Here is a 25,632-nt window from a genome sequence, read left to right on the forward strand (position 1 = left end):
TCCCGCCAGGCCGCCTCGCACCTCCCTCCAGGCCGCCTCGCACCTCCTGCCAGGCCATCTCGAACCTCCCGCCCTGCTCTCAGCAGGGAATTTCCAGGACTTGCTCAGGGCCACGAGGGAAGCCTTTCCTGCCGCCCTAGCGGGGCCTCTTTCTGGTGCTTCCCTTGGCCTCTCTCTGTGTCCCCAGCACTTCGACCGCTGCCCGGCGTGTAGTCAGTGCTTAGTGACTGACTCGGAGCCGACTTTCCATTGACCCCGCAAGTGCTTGTTTGGACGTATCTGTTTGCGTTAGACGGTGCGTTGCTTGAGGGCAGGGACTGTTTTTACCTATTGGGTGTCTTCAGGGTTTAGCACCGGCTCAGTACATAACACTTAATAAATGCTTGCTTACTTGACCACCCCTACTGCGTTAGCTTGTTTCCTTATCTCTGTATAAATTGTATCTGCCCAGTAGAGTACGTGTGGGGCAGCGGATAGAGCCCAGGCCTGGACTCAGGAAGACGTCAGTTCAAATCTGCCCTCAGACACTTAAGTAGCTGTGTGACCCTGGGCAAGTGACTTCAACCTCTTTCCTCAGTTTCCTCATCTATAAAATCAGCTGGAGAAAGAAATGGCAAACCACTTCAGAATCTTTGCCAAGAAAACTCCAAGTGGGGTCACAAAGAGTCAAACATGACTGAAAATGACTGAACAAAAAAATGATGCTTCAGTGAACACAGAGAGTGGTTCCTTTGTCTCCTTCCTGGAATGGGGGGGGGCCTTGGGGGCTGGGCTGGATGTCAGTCTATCAGCCCGTGGCTAACGTGAGCATCCATGCCAACCACGCCAACTTCAGTTAAGCCAGGGGGCAGCTCTTCTGGTGTGTTCAGTGATGGTGGTGTCTTCTAAGAACATTTCTGGTATTGGATTAACTCTAGAGAGAAGTGCTGAATATTAGTCAGGAAAACTGAGTTCAGATACTTACTACCTGCATGACCCTGGGCAACCTCTGTCTGCCTCAGTTTCCTTATCCATAAAATGGGGATCATAAGCACCTTCCTCAGGGTTGTTGTATGGATAAAATAAGTAATATTTGTACAACATTTTGCAAACTTTAAAGTGTTCGTACAAATGCAATCTGTTATTGTTAACATTATTATTGAGTGATTAGATTATAAAGGATGTCACAGAACAGCCCCTAACACTGTTATCACTTAAGCTGCAATTCACTTACAGATGAGGAAACTGAGGCTAACAGGGTGAAGTGACTTGTCCAGGATCACACAGCTAGAAAGTGTCTGAGGTCAGATCTGAACTCAGGTTCTCCTGACTCCAAGGCAATCACTCTTAACTGCCTTACACTGCTTTTCTCCTTGAGGGCAGGGACAGTTTAACTTTTGGTTTGGTGCCCCAGCACGTAATCTACAATCTGGTAAATGCTAAATGCTTGATAAAGGCTTGTTTTATTGGCTCTAACTTTCTCTGTAAGAAATTCACAAGATTAAAAAAAAGCCCACAATGTAGTGCTTCTTTTCTTCCCCTGTCTCAGCTACACTGTATGACGAATGTAAAAAGCTAATGATGTAAAAAGAATTGTTGAAGTGATACACTTGTGAGTGCAGCTGGGCTCCTGCCAATGCCAACTTTTAGCTGGTGCTTGAAGACTCTCAACACACTCTGCACACACTTTCTCATTTGAGGCTCACTCATAATAAACTGAGGGAGATGCTATTATTTTCCCCATTTTCCTCAATTATGATGCCCAGAACAGAATCAAAATCTGGATTCAAATCTGTCAGAAGTGACCTTGAGCAAGCCACTTTAACCTTAATGGGGAGAGAGACTAGACCTGGGATTCCATTAGTACAGGACAGGGGTTCTCAAACTTTTTTATCTCAGGATCCCTTTAGACTCTTAAAGATGTCTGAGTAATCCCCAAAAAAGCTCTTTATGTATGAGTTATACATATGAATATTGTTATAAAAATAGTTTGGACCTCTCAGACCCAACGTCAGAAAGGTTTTAGGAACCCCAAGTGTTCCCTAACCAACCACTTTTTGAGAACCTATAGTATAGAGACCATCTGCGTAAGGAATATCTCTCTCTCTCTCTCTCTCTCTCTCTCTCTCTCTCTCTCTCTGTCTGTTACTGTCGCTGTTGGTCTGTCCATCCATCCATCCATCCATCCATCCATCCATCTATCTGACAGTCTCTGTCTCACTGTCTCTCTCTGTGTCTCTCTCGGTCTGTGTGTATGTGTGTGTGTGTGTGTGTGTGTGTGTGTGTGTGTGTGTGTGTGTGTTTCTCTCTGTGACTCTGTCCATCTTAGAAAGTTGCCAAGGCTATTGAGAGTTAGAGACTTAACCAAAGGACACAACCAGTATTTTATCAAAGGTAACACTGCCTCCTCTGTCAACTCCTATTTATGGGTTGTCCTCCCCTATTAGAATGACACCTCCTTGAGGGCAGGGACTGTCTTCCCTTTTGCTTGTATCTGTATCTGTAGAGTTCAGCACAAAGCCTGGCCCATCATTACTGGCTACCAAATGCTTATTGCCTTCTTGCCTCCAAGGAGGCTGCTGTCCCTCTGCCCTGATGCTGCTTAGTCTCTGTATCTTAAACAATTTCTGCATCTGCAAACCAGAAGAGCTATATTTAAAAGCCCTTTTCATTTTTCTCCCAGCTCTAAATCTAGAATCTGATTTAGACACCTAGTAAGTGTTTGTTAATTGAATACAGGACAGTCCTAGTGGGAAACTCCCAAATAAGTCCTAATTTCTACCAAGCAAGTCCTCAAAATACAATGAAATATACGAGTTTCATGAATAATGCTATCTAAATCTTTTCCATATAATACAAGTATAAACTTTTATAATTATTTATAGACGCCATGTTTTTTCCCATGACTTCGGCAGTACATTTATAGTGGGAAGGAACCTTGGATGTCATTGAGTCCAGACTGCTGCCCCACCTTTTTATTTATTTGTTTGTTTGTTTGCTTATTTATTTATTCTCTTTTTATAGTCAAATGCTTTATTAACTTCTAGTTTACATCATTCATTTCTGCAAGATTTTGAGTTACAAAATTTCTGTCCATTTTTCCCCTACCCACCACCCCAAAATATCTATCCCACTGGATATCCCCTCCTCCAATCTGCTCTCTCCCATATCTTCTTCCATACTCCCTCCAACTTTCCAGTAGGGCATGGTGAATCTCTATGCCCCAGTGCCTGTATATCTTATTTCCCAGTTATATGTAAAATACTATTAATAATAGTATATATATATATATATATACATACATTTTAAAAACATTTGATCTTAAAACTTGATTCATTCCCTTCCTCCCTTGTCACCCACCTTTATTGGGAAGATAAGCAATTCAGTATAGGTTGTACGTGTGTAGTTATGCAAAACATTTCCATAGTGGATATACTGTAAAAGACTGACTATTTCCCTCCCTCCTATCTCACCTCCCACTTGTTCTATTCTCTACTTTGATCCTGTCCCTTTTCAAAAGTTGGTGCTTCCAACTTCCCTCCCCCCAGCCTGCCCTCACTTCCATCATCCCCTCTCTCATCCCCTCTCATCCCCTACTTTCCTATAGGGTGAGATACCCTATTTAGTGTGTATATCATTCCCTCCCTAAGCCAAATTCAACGAGAATAAGGTTGACTCACTCCCTTTTGCCTTCTTCCCTCCATTGTAACCATTTTCCCTTGCTTCTTCTATATGAGATAGTTTACCCCATTCTGTCTCTCCCCATCTCCCCTCATTATATTCCTCTCTCACCCTTTAATTTCACCTTTTAAGTATCATCCCTTCCCATTCAATTGGTCCTGTGCCCTCTATCTATGTATACCTGTACACATATATACACACATTCACATATGTATTCATATGCCCATATACCCTCCTATATAGACATATATATATGTATATATATATTTCTATTTCCTTCAACTATTCTCATATGGAGAAACATTTATCAGTTACAATTATAGTTTTTTTATATATAGGGATGCAAATAGTTCAACTTTGATAAGTTCCTTATGATTTTCTTTCCCTGTTTACCTTCTTATGCTTCTCTTGCTTCTTGTATCTGAATGTCAAATTTTCTATTCAACTCTGTTTTTTTCATCAAGAATGCTTGAAAATCCTCTATTCCACTGAATGATCATATTTTCCCCTGAAACATGATACTCAGTTTTGCTGGGTAGGTGCTTCTTGGTTTTAATCCCAACTCATTTGGCCTCCAGAATATCATATTCCAAGCCCTTTTATCCCTCAGTGTAGAAGGTTCCAGATCCTGTGTTATCCTGATTGTGTTTCCACAATATTAAAATTGTTTCTTCCTGGCTGCTTGTAATATTTTCTCCTTGATCTGTGAATTCCAAAACCTGGCTATAATATTTCCAGGAGTTTTCTTTTTGGGATCTTTTTCAAGAGGTGATAGGTAGATTTTTTCAACCTCTATTTTGCCTTCTGGTTCTAAAACATCAGGGCAATTTTCCTTGATAATTTATTGAAGGATGATTTCTAGGTTCTTTTTTTGATCATGGCTTTCAGGTAGTTCAATAATTTTTAAATTATCTCTCCTGGATCTATTTTCCAGGTCAGTAGTTTTCCCAATGAGATATTTCACATTGCCTTCTATTTTTTCATTTGTTTGGATCTGTTTAATAGCATCTTGATTTCTCATAAAGTCACTAGCTTCCATTTGCTCAACTCTAATTCTGAAGGAATGATTCTCTTCAGTGAGCTTTTGAGATTCTTTTTCCATCTGGCAAATTTGGCTTTTTAAGGCATTCTTCTCCTCATTGGCTTTTTGAGCCTCTTTTGCCATTTCAGTTAGTCTGTTTTTTAAGGTGTTATTTTTTCAGTCAGGTTGTTGACTCTCATTTCATAATTTTCTTGCATCATTCTCATTTCTCTTCCCAATTTTTTGTTCACTTCTCTTATTTGGTTTTCAAAATCCTTCTTAAGCTCCTCTATGGCCTGTAACCAGCTCGTATTTTCCTTGGAAGATTTTTGTGCGGGAGTTCTAATTTCATTGTCTTCCTCCTGTTCCATGCTTTGATCCTTTTTGTCCCCAAAATAGGAGTGTAAAGTTGGGTTGCTCTGCTTGCTTTGCTTCTCTGGTTTGCTCATGTTGCCGCTCAATTACTTGAGTTTTAGGCTTTCTACCACAATAGGACTCTGCCCCCAGACAGGGGAACTTCGTACCAAACGCTGGCATTTTCTCAGCTGCCAAAGGTGTTAGTTGGGTACCCTCTCTGAAGCCTCCACATGCTCTGGCAAGCTGGTTGCACACCCCAGGACCTCCACCCTAGACCAAAATCCATATCCAAGCAGGTTAAAGCCATTCTCAGACTGGTGGCTTGGTCCCCCTACAATCTGCAGGTCAGGATCTGAAGAAGCCATGTGGGTGCTGTTGCACAGCCGCTGTGCCCCGAGGCAAAGGCCGACCACACTCCTGAACTACTAGATCCCAAAGTCCACACCTCACTGACCTCTCACTTTGTCCTTAGCATCTATGTGTTGATAATTCTGGAAACTGCCACAGCTGCTGGTGATCTGAAGTCCCTAGAGCTGGTCAGGCCCTCCCTGAGGATAAAACCTCTGGCTCTAGCAGGGCTGGGGTCAGCTCCCAGAGTGCTGTGCCGGCTGCTTCCTGCCAGTGTGCCAGGCTGTCCTCAGTGGGAGGTTAGCTTCTCTGTGTCATTTTGTGGGTTCTGTTTGTTCAGAATCACCTTTTACATGAATTCGAGGAGGTGGAAGCGGGAGCCTCAGCAGAAGTCCTGTTTCTACTCTGCCATCTTGACTCTGCCCTCCCACCTTTTTATAAATAGAGAAACTGAGGCACAGACTGTGACTTACCCAGAGTCACACCTCTAGGAAGTGTCTAAGCACAGCACACCATCCTTTAGGATTCCTTCCCTCTCACTATACTCCATTGCCTCTCTTCCGGTGAAGCAGCAGCAACAAAAGCAAATTCATGGAACTCCCACATGATGGAACCTACTTTGGCCCCCAAAGGCCCTCTAAGGCCCATAGGATTCAACTCCCTTTATTTTACCTAGGAAGAAACTGAGGCCTGACCGCTGTCAGCTGTCAAGGTCTGGTCTTTTTTTCAGAGGTAGCCCTCCTGAGTGCTTCAGAAGCTTATCAGTCACGGAGAAGGCAGGTGCCAGAAAGGTCTCACTCATAAACAGCTGCCTCAGCTCCATTTATTTATCTTGCCATCCAAATGAAAAGTAGCAATCCCTCTAAATCAATGAGTCTGGTGAAGGCCACGGGAGATAAAGAGACTGCTGCTTTCCTCTTCTCAGAGGCACAGATGTAATGGAGATTTAAGTATTGACAAAGACTTCCCAAGCACAGTAAAGAACTCAGGTACATACATCTTGATGTGCCTGATTTACTTGATAGTTCCACATTTTTCCCTAGGACCAGCTTGACCTGTTCATATTTTGGTCTTCTTTATAGCCAAAGAGCATTTGGGGAAATTCATGGGAAACATCAGTGTTTGCATTTTGCAATTTGGGTAATCATCAACTCCATCCATTCATTTCTCCAAAAACATTTGCCAATTGCCCAGCAGGTGCAAGACCCTGGAGGAGACACAAATATTAGTAAGACATCCATGTGTTATCCAGTGATTTCTTCAGTCTGGGAAATTTAAAACAAGCATTGCTATTTTGTGTTTTTGTCTCACCTTTATTCCCAAATATATTCCTATCTGCCTCTTCTCCTCCCCAGCAAGCCCTAGCTTATAGTCATAAAAAAGAAAGAAAAACAAAGAAATCTGCAAAATTGACAAACACATCGATTAAGTCTGACAGCATAGATGCAGTCTTCCTCATGGGAACTTTGGGCATGTGAATTTCCTCTATCAATGGAAACTGACATTCTTGTAACATGGTGCCACATACTTTATCTGAATGGAGGGTGAAGAAGGGAATCATTTCCCCCATGCTCCCGGCCAAGAGCCAGCTGTGGTTTGTCATGGCTGTGCTCCTCCAAAAGTGGGACATGCTTAGGGAGTGTGAAGAGCTGATGGGAGCTCAGGGACCACAATGCTGCCTGACTGCAGTTCCATTGGAAAGGAGAGAAAGGTGTTACCATCTCATGGTATATCTTTTCCCTTCTCCCAACAGTCATTTAATATGGGACTTGACTATATCTGGCTGAAACAGATGTGTCTAAAATAGAGCTCAGCTGGCTCTCTGCGGTGGTTGGGAAGGGTTCAGAGGGTCCTTCTGGAGAGCAAGGGGAGAAAGAGGTTCCAGTTTGGGTCACTCCCAACCCCATCGCCTTGGTTTCCTCTTGAACAATTGGGAATATCAAAGCCCCTATTTACAGTCAACAGTGTGATGGTTAACAGTAAAGAAAGCTGGCAAATTTCATGAAGCTCATGTTTTGTTTTGGGAGAAAAAACATAAATATTCATGACCTGTGTGTAGTCACTGTTCAGCAGTGCTGAAAATTATCATCTCATCTCTGCAATAAGATAAAGTATGAAGTTACATAGGATCATAGCACTGAAAGCTTGAAGAATCTCATATAACAGTACTACCCCCTCCCCTTCCTCATTTTACAATTGGGGAAACTGAGGAATAGAAAGGCTACATGACTTGTCCAGGGTCACCCAGCCAGAACAGGATTGAGCCCAGGTTTTCCTGACCCCAAGTCTAATATCCTATCCACTATCCCATACTGTCTCTTATTGTGAGGAAAATGTTCTGTAAATCTCAGAGTAGCATAGAAATGTGAGTTACGTTTTTAGTTTGGCTGGGACCTTGAAGGATGCACCCATTCTGCACTTTCCCTCCAAAATCTCTTCAGAGTTTACAGAACTTCAGTGAGCTGTTTGTTTCTTGGCTAGACAAGAAACCAGAGCAAGGCATTCCTGCCTTGGCTACAACATGGTGGGGGGGGGGGCGGGGGCTAGGACAGAGGAGGGGGAAGAGGGGGGGGGAATATCCTCTTGGGTCTGAACATTATCTCTTTCAAAAAATCCAGAAAAAAAAAAATTCCCTTTTCCCAGGCCCCTCCTTGACACCTGAGTCCTAGGGGTTGGAAATCCTGATCCACATGTAATAGAAGATCCTTCTTTGCTCCATGTGTCAAGGCTAATCTTACACCCGTCCTTGAAGGGGATGAAAAGCTCTCCAGATGGAGGTGAAGCTTCCCTTCCCAAGGAAGGTTTACAATTTTGGCTTCTCCCAGTCACACTGACCCTGGAAACAGGGCAGGTGACTTTAAAATAAACCGAAATTAAATAAATTAAAATTTGTTTTTCATTTCTTTTCCATACTTTTGTCTCTCCTCACTTCTCCCCTTCCCCCCCACATTAAACAATAAACAAACACACAACCAAATAAATTAAAGTACAACTCCTCACAAACACACATGGTCCAGCAAAACAGATTCTTTCCTTGGCTGTCCGAAACAAACAATGGGCTCCTTCAGAACAGGCCTTTTTTAAGCCAACAGAGTAGAGCTTTGGAGAGTGATGTCCAGCCAAGCATCACCTTGGCTGCCCATGTTTGGTCCTCCAGGAGATATAGCGACCCCTTCTTACCACCAGGGTCAAACAGACAAGTCTTCCTTCCACTTTTAAAGACTTGTTCCTCCCTTTCCAGTCTTCCTGCCATTGTCCCCTCCATGCACTCTGTGACTTGGTCCTGCTGGTTAACTAGAAGGTCTTCAAGCAGGGCAGGACATCTCTGAGCCTTTGTGGAGCAAGCCGCCACACCTGCTGACTTCCTTCACAGCCCAGCTGAAGGCACAGGAGGCCATTCCCAGGCTGCACCCCTTCCCCTCTCCACTCCCATGCTTCTATGAACCCAGTTATTTTCAGGCTGTCTCTCCCATTAGTATGTGAGTCCCCTGAGGGCATGGACTGCTTTTACCTTTCCTCAGACCTTTCTTTTGGAATGGTCTTCTGAGTGTGAAACATGATGTTGGAGAATCATAGAACTACAGGTAGAAGAGGCCTCAGAAGCCACCTAGTCCATTCCCTTTACAGATGAAGAATCTGAGGCCCGGGGACGTTAACTGACTTCCCCAAGGTCATAGAGACAACAAGCATCTGAGGGTTGATTTGAATGCAGGTCCGCTGACTCTTACACAAGTACTTTTTGAACTGTTTTCTTACAGCCTGAGATGGTAATTGTATACCATTTGAGGGAGAGATTTTAAAAAGTAATAATGACTCATATTAATGTTCTGTTTAAAGTATGCATAGCATGTTTCCAGATGCAACTCTGGCAGAAAGCTATTACAAATACATTGTTCCCACTTGACATATGAGAAAATGGAGGCTCAGAGAAATGAAGCCATTTGATGATGGAGGTGGTCAGAATCCCCAAACACTGCTTGGAGCTCCACAAGAGGGAAGCCACAGCCTCCATTCCCTTTGGGACGACTCTAATTGGGAGCAAGGTTTTCCTGGCCTCAGCTCCCTGCAGAGCCTGGCTCTCAGGCATGTTCTCCTGGAGATTTCTTGCAGGAATGACTGGTACCAGGTGGTACCCAGGGTCTCTTCCAGCTCAAATTCTGTCATTCTCTGACTTATACCCTCCCCTTATGACACCAGCTCCTTCCTTCTAAACACCACACTCTCTGATCAAAGTCACATCCAGTCAAGTCTGATAAGTTTAGCAGGTGATCAAACTATGTCTACTTAAAATAAAATGAGGTGCGCTAGAAAGTAATAAGACTGAGCCTGCTCACCAATCTGAGGATGTCAGCTCTTGAGGGGCCTCCTAACAAAGTCCTCCAAGGACGGCTAAACCCTATGCTCCCCACAGCTCATCCATTCCAATCTGGAAGCTTTTGGCTCCAGTGAGGGAAATAGGATAAACAAAAAACCTTGGTCTCAATTCAATTTAATTCCACAGGCATTTAGTAAGTGACTGTTCAGCCAAAACTGAAATGGAGGAGAAGGTGGAGAGATCAGATCCCATCCCTTCCCATTCCCATGAATCTGGCTGGTTTGTAATGCCGTGAAATAGATGCTTGGCTCTGAATGTGGAGGCCCTCACAGAGGGTAGACAGGGCCCCTTTCTTAGAGTTAATGTTTGATAGAGAGGGATGAAGAAAAGATAGAGTTTCTGGCAGTTAGATGAAGCAGTGACTAGAGCACTGGACTTGGAATGTGGAAGACCTGAGTTCAAATCCTGTATGACCCTAACCCTAAATGTGCACTCTCTCAGCCTCAGTTTCCTTCTCTGTAAAATGAGTATCATATTAATAACATCTGCCTCATAGAGTTGTTGTGAGGATAAAAAGGGATAGCATGTGTAAAGTAAAAAAAAATGATTCTTTTCAAAATAAATTTTTAGTGAACAAAAATATATTTCCTCTTCCCCCCCCAAAGAAAAAGAAAGCCCTTATTACAGATATGAAGAATCGAGCAAAACAAATCCTTGCCTTGGTCTTGTGCCAAAATATGTCTCTGTCTGCACCTTGAATCCAGCCCTTCTCTGTATAAGAAGGTGGGAACGTTTCATCATCAGTCCTCTGGAACTGCGCTCATTGGTTGCATTGCTAAGAGTAATGTTGTCTGTCTTTTATGCTGTTGATGTGTAAATTAGCTCCCGGTTCTGTTACCTTCCTCACGCATCAGTTATACAAGTCTTCCCATGCTTCTCTGGAATCGTCCCCTTTATGATGATTTCCTATAGCACAATAGTGTTCTGTTCACTTCCCATCCACCTTTCACTCTGATGTAAGTGTCAGGTAACTGAGAATATGAGCTCCTTAAGGGAAGAGACCATGCTTTTACCTTTCCTTGCATCCTGAGTGCTCGGAGTGTAGCAAGCCCTTGCCCATGTTTGTTGGTGACTGCCCTTTCTGCATGGACAGCAGTAATTGGAGAGGCTTACTCCACAAATGTTCAGCTTGCTTTGAAGGGCCAGAGCTCTGCAGCTGAGCTGGAACGGAAGCTCCTTGAGGACAGGGAGCATTTCACTTTTCTCCAGCATAGTACCCTACATGTCCTAGGGCCTTAAGGAATGCTTAGTGATTGATAGAAAGCCAGGTCGCCTCTCTGGGCCTCAGTTTACCTCCCCCATAAGAGGAGGGGTGGCATTAGATGGCACCTAACGTTGGTATGAACTGGTCTGCATCCCTGTGGAAGAAAGAGAAGACTAACTTTGGCCTTGAGGATTCCTGCTCACTGCACAGTCTCTAAGCATCATTTCTACATCTTGTGAAATGAAGGTGCTGGATCCAGTGAATTCTAAGATCTCTTCTTAGTCGGCCAAACAATCACTCAGTCAAAAGCAGGCAGGGCACAGAGCAGGAGTGGGGGACACACACGAGCTGCCTTAAGGCAGCTTACTTTCCTGTGGGGTAATAGTGATGTTAATAGATAAGTAAATACAGGATTAAAAGAAAACCACAGGAAAGTGATTTCACTGGTCTACGAGGCTCATAATGAGAAACTCCCTTGCCCACATAAGATCAATACTTTCTCTGCAACTTGGAAGGGATTGTAGAGGCTTTCATCTCCAAACCCCTCATTTTACAGGTGAGGGATCTGGGACACAGGAGGATCCATGACTTGTCCAGGGTCTCCCAGTCAATATGGATTGGGAGTGAACCTTGAACCAGAGTGTTAGGGGAGTCTTTCTAGCCACTGCCCCACGGACCCTCTCCTGTGCCTTGCAGTACAAGGGGCATAAATGTTTGATGCAAGATAGATACAAATCTATATCTATATAGATCATGTATACATACATTTACATACATATGTATACATGCTAACGTAGTATGTATGCACGAGCACACACACACATACACACAGAGTCGTTTGAGGAGCACGAATACCTGAGGAAGTCAGAAGACTCTCCTGAAGGAACCAACCCTTACTCTGAGCCTTGAATGCAGATGGAGTTCCAAGAGGCAGGGATGGAGGAGGATGAACATGTATTCCAGATTTATCCATTGGCTCTAAGGTATTTCTCCAGGAGGAAATCTTCTGACCAATGGCTGGAATAGAAATACAGCCTCACCAGGAAGAAGCTCTCATTTGACCTTATAAGCTCTGGTGATCCTTTTAAAAATTATGTATTCATGGTTAGGTAAAGACAATATAATTTAAAAAGTGACAATTTTGCCTAACTAGTCTGTTTATTCAATGTCATCCCAATTAAATTACAAAAAGAATATTTTACTGAGTTAGAAAAAAATAATAACAACATCCATTCAGAAGAACAAAAGGTCAGGAACTTCAAAGAAACCAGGGGAAAAAAGATGTAAAGAAAGTAGATACAGCAGTATCAGATCTTAAACTATATTATGAGGTGAGAGCACTGTTGAAGTATGAAAAGAATAACTTTGATTATTTTAAATTAAAATTTTCTTATATAAATAAAACCCCTGTAGCCAAGAATAAAAGGAATGCAGAAAATTGAGGGGGAAATCTTTCATAGACAATCTCTCAGATAGGATGTGATTGGATTAGAATATTGCTGTGGTGTAGGAAATGATGAGCTGGTTAATTTAGGAAAAACATGGGAAGACTTGGACTTGTGAAGGAAGATGCGATCCAGCTTCAGAGAAACAGATGGTAAGAGGAAATTAAAATAGTACAGTCTTACATTTGTGTGCATGGGTGTCTATGTGCATATTTATATTAATCTATACATCGATTTCTATCTCCATGTCTATCTATCATCTATCTATCTATCTATCTGAACTTAATTGTAGCCTTCTTCAGGGTGGGGGGGAGAGGGAAAAAAATAAAAAATGCACAAAAGAAAACCAACAAGGAAGCAAAGAAAAGCTGTACAGCTTTGAAAACAATGTCTAGTATTTATTATAGAGGCTTTCTTAAAATGGATATTTATTGTTTTATACTGAATCCTCTCTTATGGTCCACTGTGTGCGAGGCAATGTGTGTCTTTTTCCCTTTTTTTCACTTTGTATTTAAGTTTAAAATAAAAACAAAAAAAACGATCCCATTACTACCTAATCCCTCCTCTTCTTGAGCTGGCCAGGCAGGCTGAGTTCATTTAGTTGATTTTTTTTCCCCCACTGGACCTGAGCTCACCTCAGTGCAGGGAGCTCCCAGTGAGGGGATTCTCTCCTTGGTGTGGATCTGAAACCCTTCGGAGCTCAGCATCCCAGATCGCTGCCCAAGACACTGGCAGATTCATCCAGGTTCATCCAGGCGCACACAGCCAGTGTGTCTCAGAGGTAGGATTTCAACCCCGGTATTCCTGAGTCTGAGACCAGATCCCTATTCACTGGGTGCCACTGGGTTTAAATTTAGGCACAGTGTTTTTAATACAGAGACAGGTTCTGTTGCAAGACTTTTGTGGTACCAAAGTGTATATATACTACATTAGCGTGTATACACATGCATATAAATATATGTATACACTGTCTATATATAGATTTGTATCTATCCTGCATCAAACATTTGTGCCCCTTGGATTGCAAGGCTCAGGAGACGCCTGTAGCTGCATCATCACCTGTCATGGTTGAAAGTGGACCCTGAGATATCATGGGGGTGCTTTTCTCTTCCGTTGACTGAAGCCCCGCCCCCAGAAGGCACACATCCCATTGGCCTCCACCAACTCTTGCCCAGATCCGCTTAACCCCGAAAGCTTTTAGAGAGGGATATTTACTACCAAGACATGGTGAGAACATGTGCATGCACATCTCTCTCGAGACCTGGGGGACATTCTTTCCGATCCCACCAGGATTTCTGTGGGCTCAAGCTTAGTTTGGGCGGATCCCGCCGAGTTAATGTCCACATGTGGGGATGATTGCGGGAAGGTTTGTCCATTAGCTGCGGCTGCGCTGAGTCCAGAAGGGCATTCTCAAAGGAGGTGGCCCCTTCTCTGCTGGGCACCAATGTCAAGCCGGTGACAAAGCCTAGGATGCCCGGACGAGCTAGAGGTTGGCACTTGGTTAGGGGGTGGGCGTGAGCCAGGTTCTCCTGCTTTCCTACAGGACCATGGATTTAGAGGCGGAAGGACATGCTCCGCCTCCAGCAGAATGAGTCTTTAATCCTCCCTGCCTGGAAGACTCTTTCTCCACCTCCTGCTTACCTGGCTTTCTCCAGGTCCCAGCTAGAATCTCACCTTCAGCCTTTCCGTCTCCATTAACTAAGCGTCATTCTTTTGGAACTGAATTGAAATCCACGGTCCTATAGGAAAGCAGGAGAATATGGGTCACGCCCACCCCTGAAATGAGATTCAGTGAAAAGAGAAAATTCAATTCAATTCCACAAGCATTGAAAAAACCTTCCTTGCTGTGACTGCTGGGCTGAGCTCTGATGAGACCAAGACAAAAAGAAACAACTCCTGCCCTCAGCGAGCCTAGAGGGCAGCTAGGGGAGACAACTGAACACAGATAAACAAATATGAAGCGTGTAGAACGGAAAGGATGAGGGATGAGGTCTCCCGTAGGAGACAGTGTGACAAGTGTGCTTGGAATGAATGCTGAAAAAAAGAGTTACAATACAACGTGAGTGTCAGCTAGATGGCTCTGGGTTTGGAGTCCAGAAGACCTGAGTTCAAATGCAGCCTCAGATACATAATAGCATTATGACTTTGGGCAAGTCACTTCACCCTGTCTGCCTCAGTTTCCTCATCTGAAAAATGAGCTGGAGAAGAAAATGGCAAACCACTCCAGTGTCTTTGCCAAGAAAACTCCAAATGGGGTCATGAAGAGTCAGACATGACTGACCAAATGACAGCAACATATGAAACATACAGATTTACTGTGAAAGTTTTTCCTTTACATTTCTTCCAGTTCAAGGTATCACAGGTAGTGGAAAGCACCCTGCAATTGGCTCTGCCACTTCTTAACTGGGTGACTTTGGGCAAAGCATCTTCCCTTTGCTGAGCAATCCCCTCCCAGCTGGGCAGTCGTTAGTTTGGCTGGAGCGACATATTCTCTTTCTCCCAAAACCTTCCCATCTCCTGAACTTCCTGGTTACTATTAAAGGAAGAAGAGAAAAAGGAATCAGCAAAACAAACCAGTAGATCAAGAAAGTTTGAAACATTCGGTGTATGAGCCCCCTCACCCCCCGCCTTGGCAAAGCAGTGGGCTTAGGGTGGCTTCTCCTATGTCCTGTCGTTCTTCCCATCTGCACCGTGTGTGTTGTTTTCTTGGCTCTGCATCAGAATGTCTTTCCAATCTTCTCTGTATTCCCAGATTCGTTGTTTCTATTCCATCGCATTGATGTGCCATGATCTGTTTAGCCAATTTTCCCATTGATTGGCATCGAGCAGAGACTCCCAATTCTTTGTTATCAAAAATGGTCTAGAAATATTTCCGTGTTATGGGGGTTTCTTCTTATCAATAACCTCCGTAGGGTTTCAGCCAAGCAGTGCAAATTCTGAGGTAGAGAAGATGAATATTCCAGCCACTTCATCTGCCCAATTCCCTTTTGCTTTCCACTGCGATTGTGATGATTCATCAGGAGTGCATCTTCGTGACTCCCTTCCCATCACCTCTCCAGCATGGATTATCCTCATCTTTTGTTGTCTTTGCCAATTTGCAGGCTGTGAGATGAAACCTCGGGGCTGTTCTGAATTGTATTTCTTTTATTATTAGTGGTTTAGAGCATTCTCCCATACAGCTATTAGTCATTTACAATTCTTTTTTGAGGACAGCTTGTTCATTTCTTTTGACCACTTATCTATTGGGAATCTTTCTTTCAACCTTAATTTTTGATGTACAGTATTTTGGTTTTATTGAATTACCTTGATTTCTGAATGTATTCCTCCTCACTAATCCATCCCTCGTAACAAAGATTTAAAAAGAGACAAAAAAGCCTTATCCAAGTTACCTAAAACGTAAAAAGAGCCAGACAGTATACGTAAAATTTCACACCTAGTCTCTACCCGTCTGCAAAGAGAGAGGAGTGCATTTTCTCATCTCTTTTCCTGATACTGAACTTTCTTAACACCAATATCTTTTCTTTGTTTCTGTGTGTGTGTGTACATACCCTAACCCTAGTGTCTTTCCAGTGAGGTTGTACGGCCATGAGTCATAGGATATTATAGTTTCCAAAGAATTGAAGGGTCACCCAAAGGTCACTGGAGAGGTGTGACCATGTGGCATCTCATCCCAAAGGGGGAATGGTTTAGGAGAAGGTGATGATGTAAGTGATGTCATCAGGGAAATACATGTCCAGAGAAAAAGATGGGTCAGTCACATAATGAGAGCAAGGGAAAACCATGCATCCATCACCAAAATGGGGGAGATGAGGACACTGTAAATTGAAATTAATATGAAAGAACATTTATTTTGGTGTGAAGGAGCTCACTTCAAGTCACAGCCTTGCCACTTAGAACTTAGGTTTTCCCAGGCAAATTGGTCACTTAACTTGGGGCTTCAGTTTCCTCATCTCTAAGAGGAGGGGGTTGGCCCAAATGACTCTAAGGACCCTCCCAGTTTTAGGTCTATTATTGAATGAAAGGAGGTGATTATATTTCTGCTATCTGCCCTGTGGGAGGAGGTAGCAGCAATCTAAAAAAAAATCAAACCTATGACTCTGAGATGAACCTCAAATGCAAAAGCTGTGTTATACTTATGGTAGCCAACAAGGTAATGACTGCTTGTTCAGTTCTGCAGTAAACCCCATCCCACAGGAAGCTCCAAATCATGTAATTAAGATTTCTTTGAAGATGTCCTAGCTCAAGTCTCATTCCATCTCAATGGGATGTTTATGTACCTCAGGGGTAACTTCCACCTAAACAGGTTATTCAGACTAACCCAACAACAGAGTTATGAAAGATAAAACAACCCACATAATGTTTGGCCTGTGGAAAGAGTTCCCATAAACACTTATTTTATTAATAACTTGGAAATTCATAAAAGACAGCAGAATGGAGCCAAGGGCTTCCAGCTACTTTTCTTCCTTCCCTCCCAAATTAATTTCCATTAAATAACTCTAATCATTTATCATCTTCAGTGGACTCTTGTATCATGTGACTTCACGCATACTTGAACCAAGAATCATAGCTTTTGAATATGGAACTGTAAATCCTGTTGTTATATAATAGAACAAAAATATTAAAACATGTACATTCTTCCTGTTTTCCTGTGCATAGCTGGTGGGTTGGGATGGAGGTGGGGGAGACTTCTTGGTGGAAGAGAAAACCACCTTTGTCTCTAGGAGACCCCAGAGAAGGTGCAGTCCAGCAAGGCCTAGAGTTTCTGACAGGCATGTAGCTGGGCCAGGCTGTCACCTAGAGGCCTTCTTTTTTTTTTAAGCAATTGGGATTAAGTAACTTGCCCAAGGTTACACAGCCAGTTTAGAGGCCCTCTTTCTTTGATCTGGCCAGCTGTTTGCAGAGCATTTTCTTTGTATGGCCCCTTTGGTCCTTTGACAATAATTCAGTTCAGTCAGTACTGATGGTATTTTTCATTTTTTTTTTTGACAAAAATTGAGGCTTAGACACCTAAAGGTCTACAGCCACACAGTTAAAAGGCAAGACTTGAATCCAGATCTTCCTGGATTCAAGTCCATTCTTCTTTCTACTTCATCAGATCATCTCTCCAAAAAAGTATGGGTATTGTGCCTGGGTTGGGCCTATGGAACCTGGCACATCTTGGCAGAACTGCTGAATTGATGTCTAGATTGAATTTGTTCTTCCCTTTCCTTGGCTAGTTCCTCAAAGAGAGGCAGCTGAGAATACAACTGATGTGTGTGTATGTGTGTGTATGTTTGTGTGTGTAGGATTATACAGTGAAAAAAATAATAGCTCAGACTGTAATGGAGAGATACTACCATGCCTTTGTTGGATTTACATGTAACTGTTTGTCAGTCTGTATTTTATTTGCAAAATCTCCTCTAGACATGGAGACAAATCAGAATTGTGGACCAGCTAAGCAGTTCAAGAAATTAAAAAATAGGCTGCTTTTTTTCCTATCAAAATCTAAACAATCTAAATTATATTCAGAGAGATGACTATTAAACATTTTTGTCATTGTTTAATCCCATAAGTACAGAGAAATCAACACGTTGAAGCCAAGTTGTATTTTTCTTTTAAAATATTTATATTTTACATTGTTTTTAACATTACCTTATTTTCCAAACATATCTCTTTTCCTCTCTCCCTTATGAACCATCTGTTGTTACAAAGAATAAAAAGAGAAAGAAACAAAAAGTGGTTCAACAAAACTAAAATATCAAGCAAATCTAATCGTGTATGTAATATTCTGTACCCATAATCCCCCCTTCAGCAAAGAAGGGAGGGAGATGTGTTTTCTCAGCTGTTTTCTAGGGTTGACCCTGGTTACTATAGTTACAGAGCATTCCACTTTTTTTTCCTTCTTTCCTTTACATCGGTGTAGTTCTTTTTCCTTGGCATTGCTTACTTTACTGTGCATCAGATCATACAAGTCTTCTCATTCTTCTCTGAGTTTGTCAATCATTGTTTCTTGTGATACAGCAATATTATATTCCTTGATATACCATAACTTGGTTAGCCATTCACCCAACAAGAGGAACTTATTATGTTAAATTTGTTTTCAACATTTATAATCTTTTATCCCAGTCATAACTAAGACCTTTTTCTCTCTCAAGTCAAATACAACAAACCAATGCAGGGTAATCAGTGCAAAGGAAACTCTCATTTGAGTGGGGCATCTTCCAAGATATTGACCCAAGGCTGCCCATGGTTGGGGGAGCTCTCTCTAGACATCTGAAAGCTTCCCATTGGTGCAAATTAATTCAGGCAATTCTATGCTAAACTCAGTTGTCTCAACAACACTATAGGCCTCCAAATGCCATCGACTTCCTCTAAATTCAGAGCCTTGGACCAAAGCCTTGGTTGCCCTACCCTGCTTTTTGATTCTGTCTCTTCTCTAGGACTAGAAATCATCCTCAGTGAAGGCATTAGTCACCATTGCAATGATATTCATTCCTTTTGCTTATATCCATGGCTCACGATTTCTGGGGGTAAAAATAACAAATGCCAGACCGTATTTGTATTACGCGTCTTTGCACATGTCAAACGTTGCCTGACATCCTTGGCTGGAAGATTCCCCATGGCTTTGTTGCCAGTGATGAGTGCCTGGAAATGTTGCATTGATTTACTGAACAATGAAGTGTGCAGGAAACCTACACTGGAAAAAACCAAAACACCCCAAAACAAAACAAAAACAATGATTTCTTGACTATTTAAAAAAGAAAAGTGTATGCAAAGGGGGAAAAGAATCATTCCCATTTTCATAACTTCCTCAAAGATAAGAGCTAATATTCATGTGGCACTTTAATGTTTAGAAAGCATTTTATGTATATTATCCTCACAACAACCTTTTGAGGTAGGTGCTATTATTTTCTCCATTTTAAAGATGAGAAAACTGAGTACAAGAGAGGTTAGGTGCCTTGCTCAGAGTCACACAGCTAATGTCAGAGGAAGGATTCAAATTCAGGTCTTCCTGTCTTCAAGGCAAATGCTTCATCTGCTAGACCCCTAGTTGCTTCATTTGATCGCTTATTAATTAATTACATATGTTTAGAGTCAGTGTGTTAGAAAGTTGAGTTCTGGAAGTCAGGAAAAGGAGCTTCTCATGTGACCTGGCCACGTGGCTCTGGCCAAGTCACTGTCTCTCAGTGCCCCAGGCAACCAGAACTGGGAATGGCCAAGCAGGTGCTAACCTGGCCAGTTAGAGGGAATGTCCTCCCCAGGGAGTTCTCTGTGCTAATAAAATCACACATTCAGCCCCTTCCCTATCCCTGCATTTGCTTAATTATAAGAACATGGTAAAAATCAGGGCCGCTCTGAGGCTATTTTATAAATTAAGGCTAAAATTTCATGGTGGTGAGATTTTAAGGAATTCAGAATTGACTCAGATTTTTAGGATCCTAATAGCAAGAAACCCAGAAATTCAACGGACTAGAAACAGCTCTAATTTTTTTATAGGTGAAATGAGCCTTGGAAATCAGTGTACACAAACTTCTCCTTTCACAGAGAAAGAAAGGGAGGCTCAGATACCCACTTGGCCAAGTTTACAAAGAAAGTGGTAGTCAGGGTCTGTAAAAACATCAAGACAGATGAGAACGACTTTAAATAAAGGGACCCCACCTTTTGGGTGCCCAGTGATGAAAGGAAAATCTCTAAAATATTTAAATAACTTTTAAAAGTGTTATTGGGGAGGGGCAGTTCTGAGCCTGAGATCCACAGAGGTCCTGTTAATGGTAAATACAATTAACACTGAAGTCCTCACTCTGCCATCTCGTTTCCTTCTTATCACAGAGAAGGACTGAATTTCCAGGTTAGGAGGGACCTGAGCAGGTCGGGACCTCTTAGTACCATAGATATCTGAATGAGAACCTGGTCCCCAGTTATCTCATTGAATCCTCACAACAATCCTGGGAGTTAAGTGTTATTATTACCCCCATTTTACAGATGAAGAAACTGAGGTAGGTGGAGGTAAAGTGACTTGCCCAGAGGATCGTACAACTTGCAAATATCTGAGGCTGGATTGGAGCTCAGATTGTCCTGATTCGGTATTCCAACGTAAAGTCTTATGCTGAAGTTTAAGAAATTGACTTGATAAGTTCAAAATGGGTCAAGCAGGTTAGATAGATGTCTGTCTGAAAAAGATCATGGTGTTTTGGTGAATTGCAAATTCACCATGAATTAAAATCATGACATGGCAGCTGCAATAGCCCCTGCAATGTAGTGTGTGAAGGGATCTGGAGGGGGCTGGTGCTGCCATACTCTGCCCTCACATTTCAAACAGGACATCGCTATGCTGTGCTTGACTCTACTTCATACAAGGTAGGGATTCTAATTTTGGGGGAATTGGGGTGGCAACGACAAGGATGTTGAAAAAAAGAATGAAAAGAACATCGATGGAACATTGAAAAATACGCTGAAGGACACAAGGGGACACAGATGAATTGTCCAGGCTTGGTCCAGTTGTATGAAACACCTCACATGTTTTAGAAACCCAATCTGTGTGCATCAAGAGGGCCAGAATTTCATGCGTAATCCTCTTTCTCTCTTCTCCATATACGGAAATGTTAGTTTATCGAGTTTATACAGGAAAAAAAATAAGATTAAAACAAACCAAAAGGAAATTGACAAGTTGAAGTTCAAAGGAACACTAGGGTGCTCTAAGGGGTCTCCGGTCCCTGGCACGGGAAGTCTGCTTCAAAGAGCTTCAAGTGCATGGTGTGCACCGGGCTCCGAGAGCCATCTGCAGGTGTTTGATGCTTTAATGTAGGGATTAGGCGAGGAGGAGGAGCATGGGTGGAATACCGGAAGCTCAGGGCCGGAAGGACCCTCAGCCTCTTTCTGAAAGGGGATATCCCTGTGGCCTGATGCCTAGAGGGTGGGGAATCTGCCCTCTTCAAGCCAAGCCCAGATGCCCATGTAGTGACGAGGCCGTCACAGAGTACGCTTGAACTCGCGGCCTTTCTAGAGCTGGGTTTCTCTGAAGACTGGCTTTCCTCCTTTATACTCCTGACATACTATGCGCCCTTTTACTGGCTCATGCGTGTCATCCCCATTCTCAACTCAGCTCAACAAACACTGAGCATCTGATACTCTATCCAAGGTCTTGCAACTGGTCCTCCTGAGTTTTCTCCCCTCTGCTTTGTCACACATTCCACATCAGTCTCCAAATCCTCTAGATCCAGCCTCTATCTTTATCTCTTAGCTTGCTCACTATTCCTGCTGCCACCATCTTGGCCCAGGCCTTTGTTAGTCTTCAGCTGCACTGTCACATGAGCATCCCAACCTTCCTTCCATCTAATTATGCACACCACATTCCTATGGAGTTGTTTAGGCATTTGGTATCCTACTCTTTGTGACCCCGTTTGGGGTTTTCTTGGCAAAATACTCTGATGATTTGGCATTTCCTTCTTCAGCTCATTTTGTAGATGAGAAAACTGAGGCAAACAGGGTTAAAGTAACTTTTCCAGGGTCACACAGATAGTAAGTGTCTGTGACTGAATTTGAACATATGTCTTCCTACTCCAGGCCCAGCATTCCACCCACCGAACCATTTAGCTGCCCCCACATTCTAGTACATTAGTCTTTAAAAACAACACCATTGCTATTTTATTTATTTAATTATTGGGATAATCTGCCTTTTCTCCCTTTCATATCCTACCCTCACCTCCAATGAGAAAGCAAACTAAACAAAACTTCTATAAATAAGCAGGGTCAAGCAAAAGAAATTCTACCCTCAACCATGTCCCTCCCCGCACACCCCCCCCCCAAATAAACCATCTCCAACAGCTTTGAGTCCATCGTCTGTCTATTCTCTGGAACTATGGTCTGTTATTGTGTTGATTAGAGTTCCCAAGCCTCTCAAAGTTGTCTTTTGTTGTTATATAAACTGTACTCCTGATTCTGCTCACTTCACTCTTGTATTGGTTTGGGTCTTCCCAGATTGTTCTGAAACCAATCCCTTCATCATTTCTTATAGCACAACAGCTTTTCATCACATTCACATATCACAACTTGTCCAGCCACTGGATGGACACCCTGTCAATTTCCAGCTCTTTGACTCCACAAAAAGAACTGCTATAAATATATCCTCTAAAAAAAAGAAGAAGAAAGGAAAAAAATAAATGTTTTGGGGGCGGCTAGTTGGCTCAGTGAATAGAGCACACTGGCCCTGGAGTCAGGACACAACACAAAAACTAGCCCTGTGACCTTTTGCAAGTCACAACCCCAATTGCCCAAAAATATATATCTCCTACATAAGTCCTTTTCTTCCATCTTTAATCTCTTTGGGGCATAGCCTTACTAGTAGCAGTATTTCTGGGTCAAAGGGTATCAATTTAATGACTCTTTGGGTATAGTTCTAAATTTCTTTTTAGAATGGCTGGACCACTTGGAATTAATGTACTTAACATTGATCTTAATGGTATAGGTATGATCATGATATTCCCCTCCTGAAATACTTCAATGACTCTATTCCTTAGTGAATAAATACCAAGCTCATTAGACTGGCTTTTAAGACCTCCCTCCATCTTTTTATCATACAATTCTCTATCACGGAGTCTTAGCCCAAGTGCATTGACCTTGTCCCTTGAACATGTTCTGGAGCCTTGGCTCACACTGGTCCCTAGGCTTCTCGGGACATTCTCCTCTCTTTGCTGGATGATACCATCAAGATCCAGCTCAAATACCATTTCTTCTCTTACTCTCTTTTGATTTCTCCAGCTGTAAATGATTTCTCCCTCATTGGATCTCATAGCAGTTTATAATCCTATCACACACATTTTGGGAGGGAAGAGTGGTTCTGGACCTGTAACTGCATCAGGGTGAGGTACGGAAAACCCTTCCACTTATAGAGCTCACCCTCTTGCTTGTTCTTGCTGTAGTTTAGGTGATTTGACCAAGATAATTCAGCTAGTATGTGTTAGAAACAAGCCATGAACTCAGATTGCCCTGCCTTCCCCTTATCAAAAATTGCAAGTGTTTAATAAATACTAGCTGACTGAAGCTATCCACTAGCCCAAGCAGTCCCCCAGAGGCTCCCAGAGCATTTATTGTATTATCATTTACCTAGGATTTAACTTATTCCATACCCAATCTCTATTCTCCATTGCAAGCTCCTTGAGGGCAGGGATTCATTTATAAATCTGAAAGAAATCTTGTTATCTTAATTAACCTGCTTCCTGCCTTAATGGAGTAAGTGAAGGCTGGAAGAGTGGTCATGTGCCCCACCCAGGACAACATCCTCTGCTTCTGTGCTTCTCAAAAGTGGCTCCATGAACTGTGTGGAAGTCATCACACAGACCTGCTGAAGCCTCAGCGCTTCTGAAGTCTGACCTGATTCCTCACAGAAAAGAACAAGACTGAGCATGAGCAGAGAAAAATCAGAGAGCCCCTGCAGTCTATTCAAATGACTCCTTTGTCTCTCTCCCCTTTATTGATTAGACCCATGATTTCATTAGTTCAAGGAACATCTGGTGAGGAAAGTCCTTCTTCTATAACTTCCATTCCTCCACCTGCCTTGGTACACTGAGAGGTCACGTCATTTGCCTGAGGTCACATAGGCAATATGTAACATAGGTGGAACTTGAACCCTGATCTTCAGGACTTGGAAGCAGAGATGAGCTCTCTGTTCATGCACCTGATCCTTATCTACCACCCAACTCCCCTCTTGCCCTTAAGCACAGAAATTCTCACTTCCAGAGCCAACAAACTTCAAAGACAATCCACTGCTGTAGGGAAAATGGGAGTCAGCCCATTAGAAGCTAGGACATTGTCTCTGAACCAGAGCCTCAGCTTTGAAGTGAGTCAGCCCTCCTCCTCTGAACTTCCTCCCCCAGGCTTGCCTCCTTTAGGGTAGCTCCAATATGCTGCCTCACTGTCCTAGTAAAACCGTGGGAGCTGTGGAAGGTCACCATCTTTTGGTTACCCTAAGGCACAGCTCTCCTGGGATTAATGTTGCATTGACTGGAGTATTTTCTTGAACTAAGATGACAGGTGACTCCAGTTAATTATGAGATGGGCTCTTTTCAGCCTTCTTAAACCCTACACTCTAAGAAGCCTGAGAACTAGGTTTTAGATTTAGTTAATGCCAAGTAGTAGAAATTTGGGGAAATATTTTCCATCCATTTTTGACAATTTGACCATGTGCCACTTAACCTTGTTGGGGCTCCATTTTTTCATATGTAAAATGAGGGATTAGACTGAGTGGCCTCTGAGATTCTTTCCATTTCTAAATCTATGATTCACAAAGAAATGGAATAGTCTTTTTTCCCTCAAGGAACTATAACTAAGTCTGAATTCTGCATATTTTAATTGGGCTAGAACTAATGACTGTATTTTACATAATTTCAACTTCAAATGATGCTAATTAGAAAAGGATGCTCTTGAAGAAGACTTCTCAGATTCATAAATTCCTTTCATGGCAGATTTGAATATCAATTCCAATCTAACAAACATTTATTAAGTGCCTACTATTTGCAATATGATGAGCAAATTTAAAAGAAAAAAAAAAAACAATCCCTGCCTGGAGATTCCATTCCATTAGAAGAGACAATGCTGTACCTGTGGAGGAGGGGGAGGGAGAGGGAGTGTCAAATTATCAGGGCTAAGATGCATGGGGTGATTTTGACCCCATCCGTACAAAGGGAGATACAAAATAGAAAGCAGGTAATTTTTTTGGAAGGGACACATTTGCAGATGGAGTGATCAAGGAAGGCTTTGTGTAGGAGGTGTTACTTCAATCAATTAATCATTTCTATTAAATTAATTTAATTATAATGTGTAATGTAATAATTTAATTATAATTATATTGTATAATATAATGATATTTAATGATATTTTATTATTATAATTATTGACGATAATTTAATATTTTATTATTAAAATATAACTAATTTAATAATTTAAATTATAATATACTAATATACAATTATAATATGTAATATAATTTAAATTAATTTAAACATTTATAAAACACCTACTATGTTCCAGGCACTGTGCTGAAGGCGGGTATACAAAAAGCGGCAAAAGACAGTCCTTGCCCTCAAAAGCTTCTAATCTAATGGGGGGGGGGGGACCAACCGGGGGAACATACAAACAAGAATATACAAAGCAAGCTCTATGCAGGACAAATTAGAAATACTTGATACCCTTTGAAAGAAACAAAGGATTCTGGTAAGTGGAGGTGAAGTTGGGGCAGTCTTCGAAG

General features: G+C 42.3%; 1 protein-coding gene across 2 annotated transcripts in view; it reads left to right on the forward strand.

The window, feature by feature from the left end:
• The window catches only part of LOC138165238 (prostaglandin E2 receptor EP3 subtype-like), an 87,496-nt gene that overhangs the window by 15,256 nt on the left and 46,608 nt on the right, over window positions 1–25,632 (forward strand). The window lies entirely within an intron of this gene.

The sequence above is a fragment of the Petaurus breviceps genome, unplaced genomic scaffold, assembly GCF_028583685.1.
Source record: "Petaurus breviceps papuanus isolate PSGF00001 unplaced genomic scaffold, PetGlider_PUasm1.0 208, whole genome shotgun sequence".
NCBI lineage: Eukaryota > Metazoa > Chordata > Mammalia > Diprotodontia > Petauridae > Petaurus > Petaurus breviceps.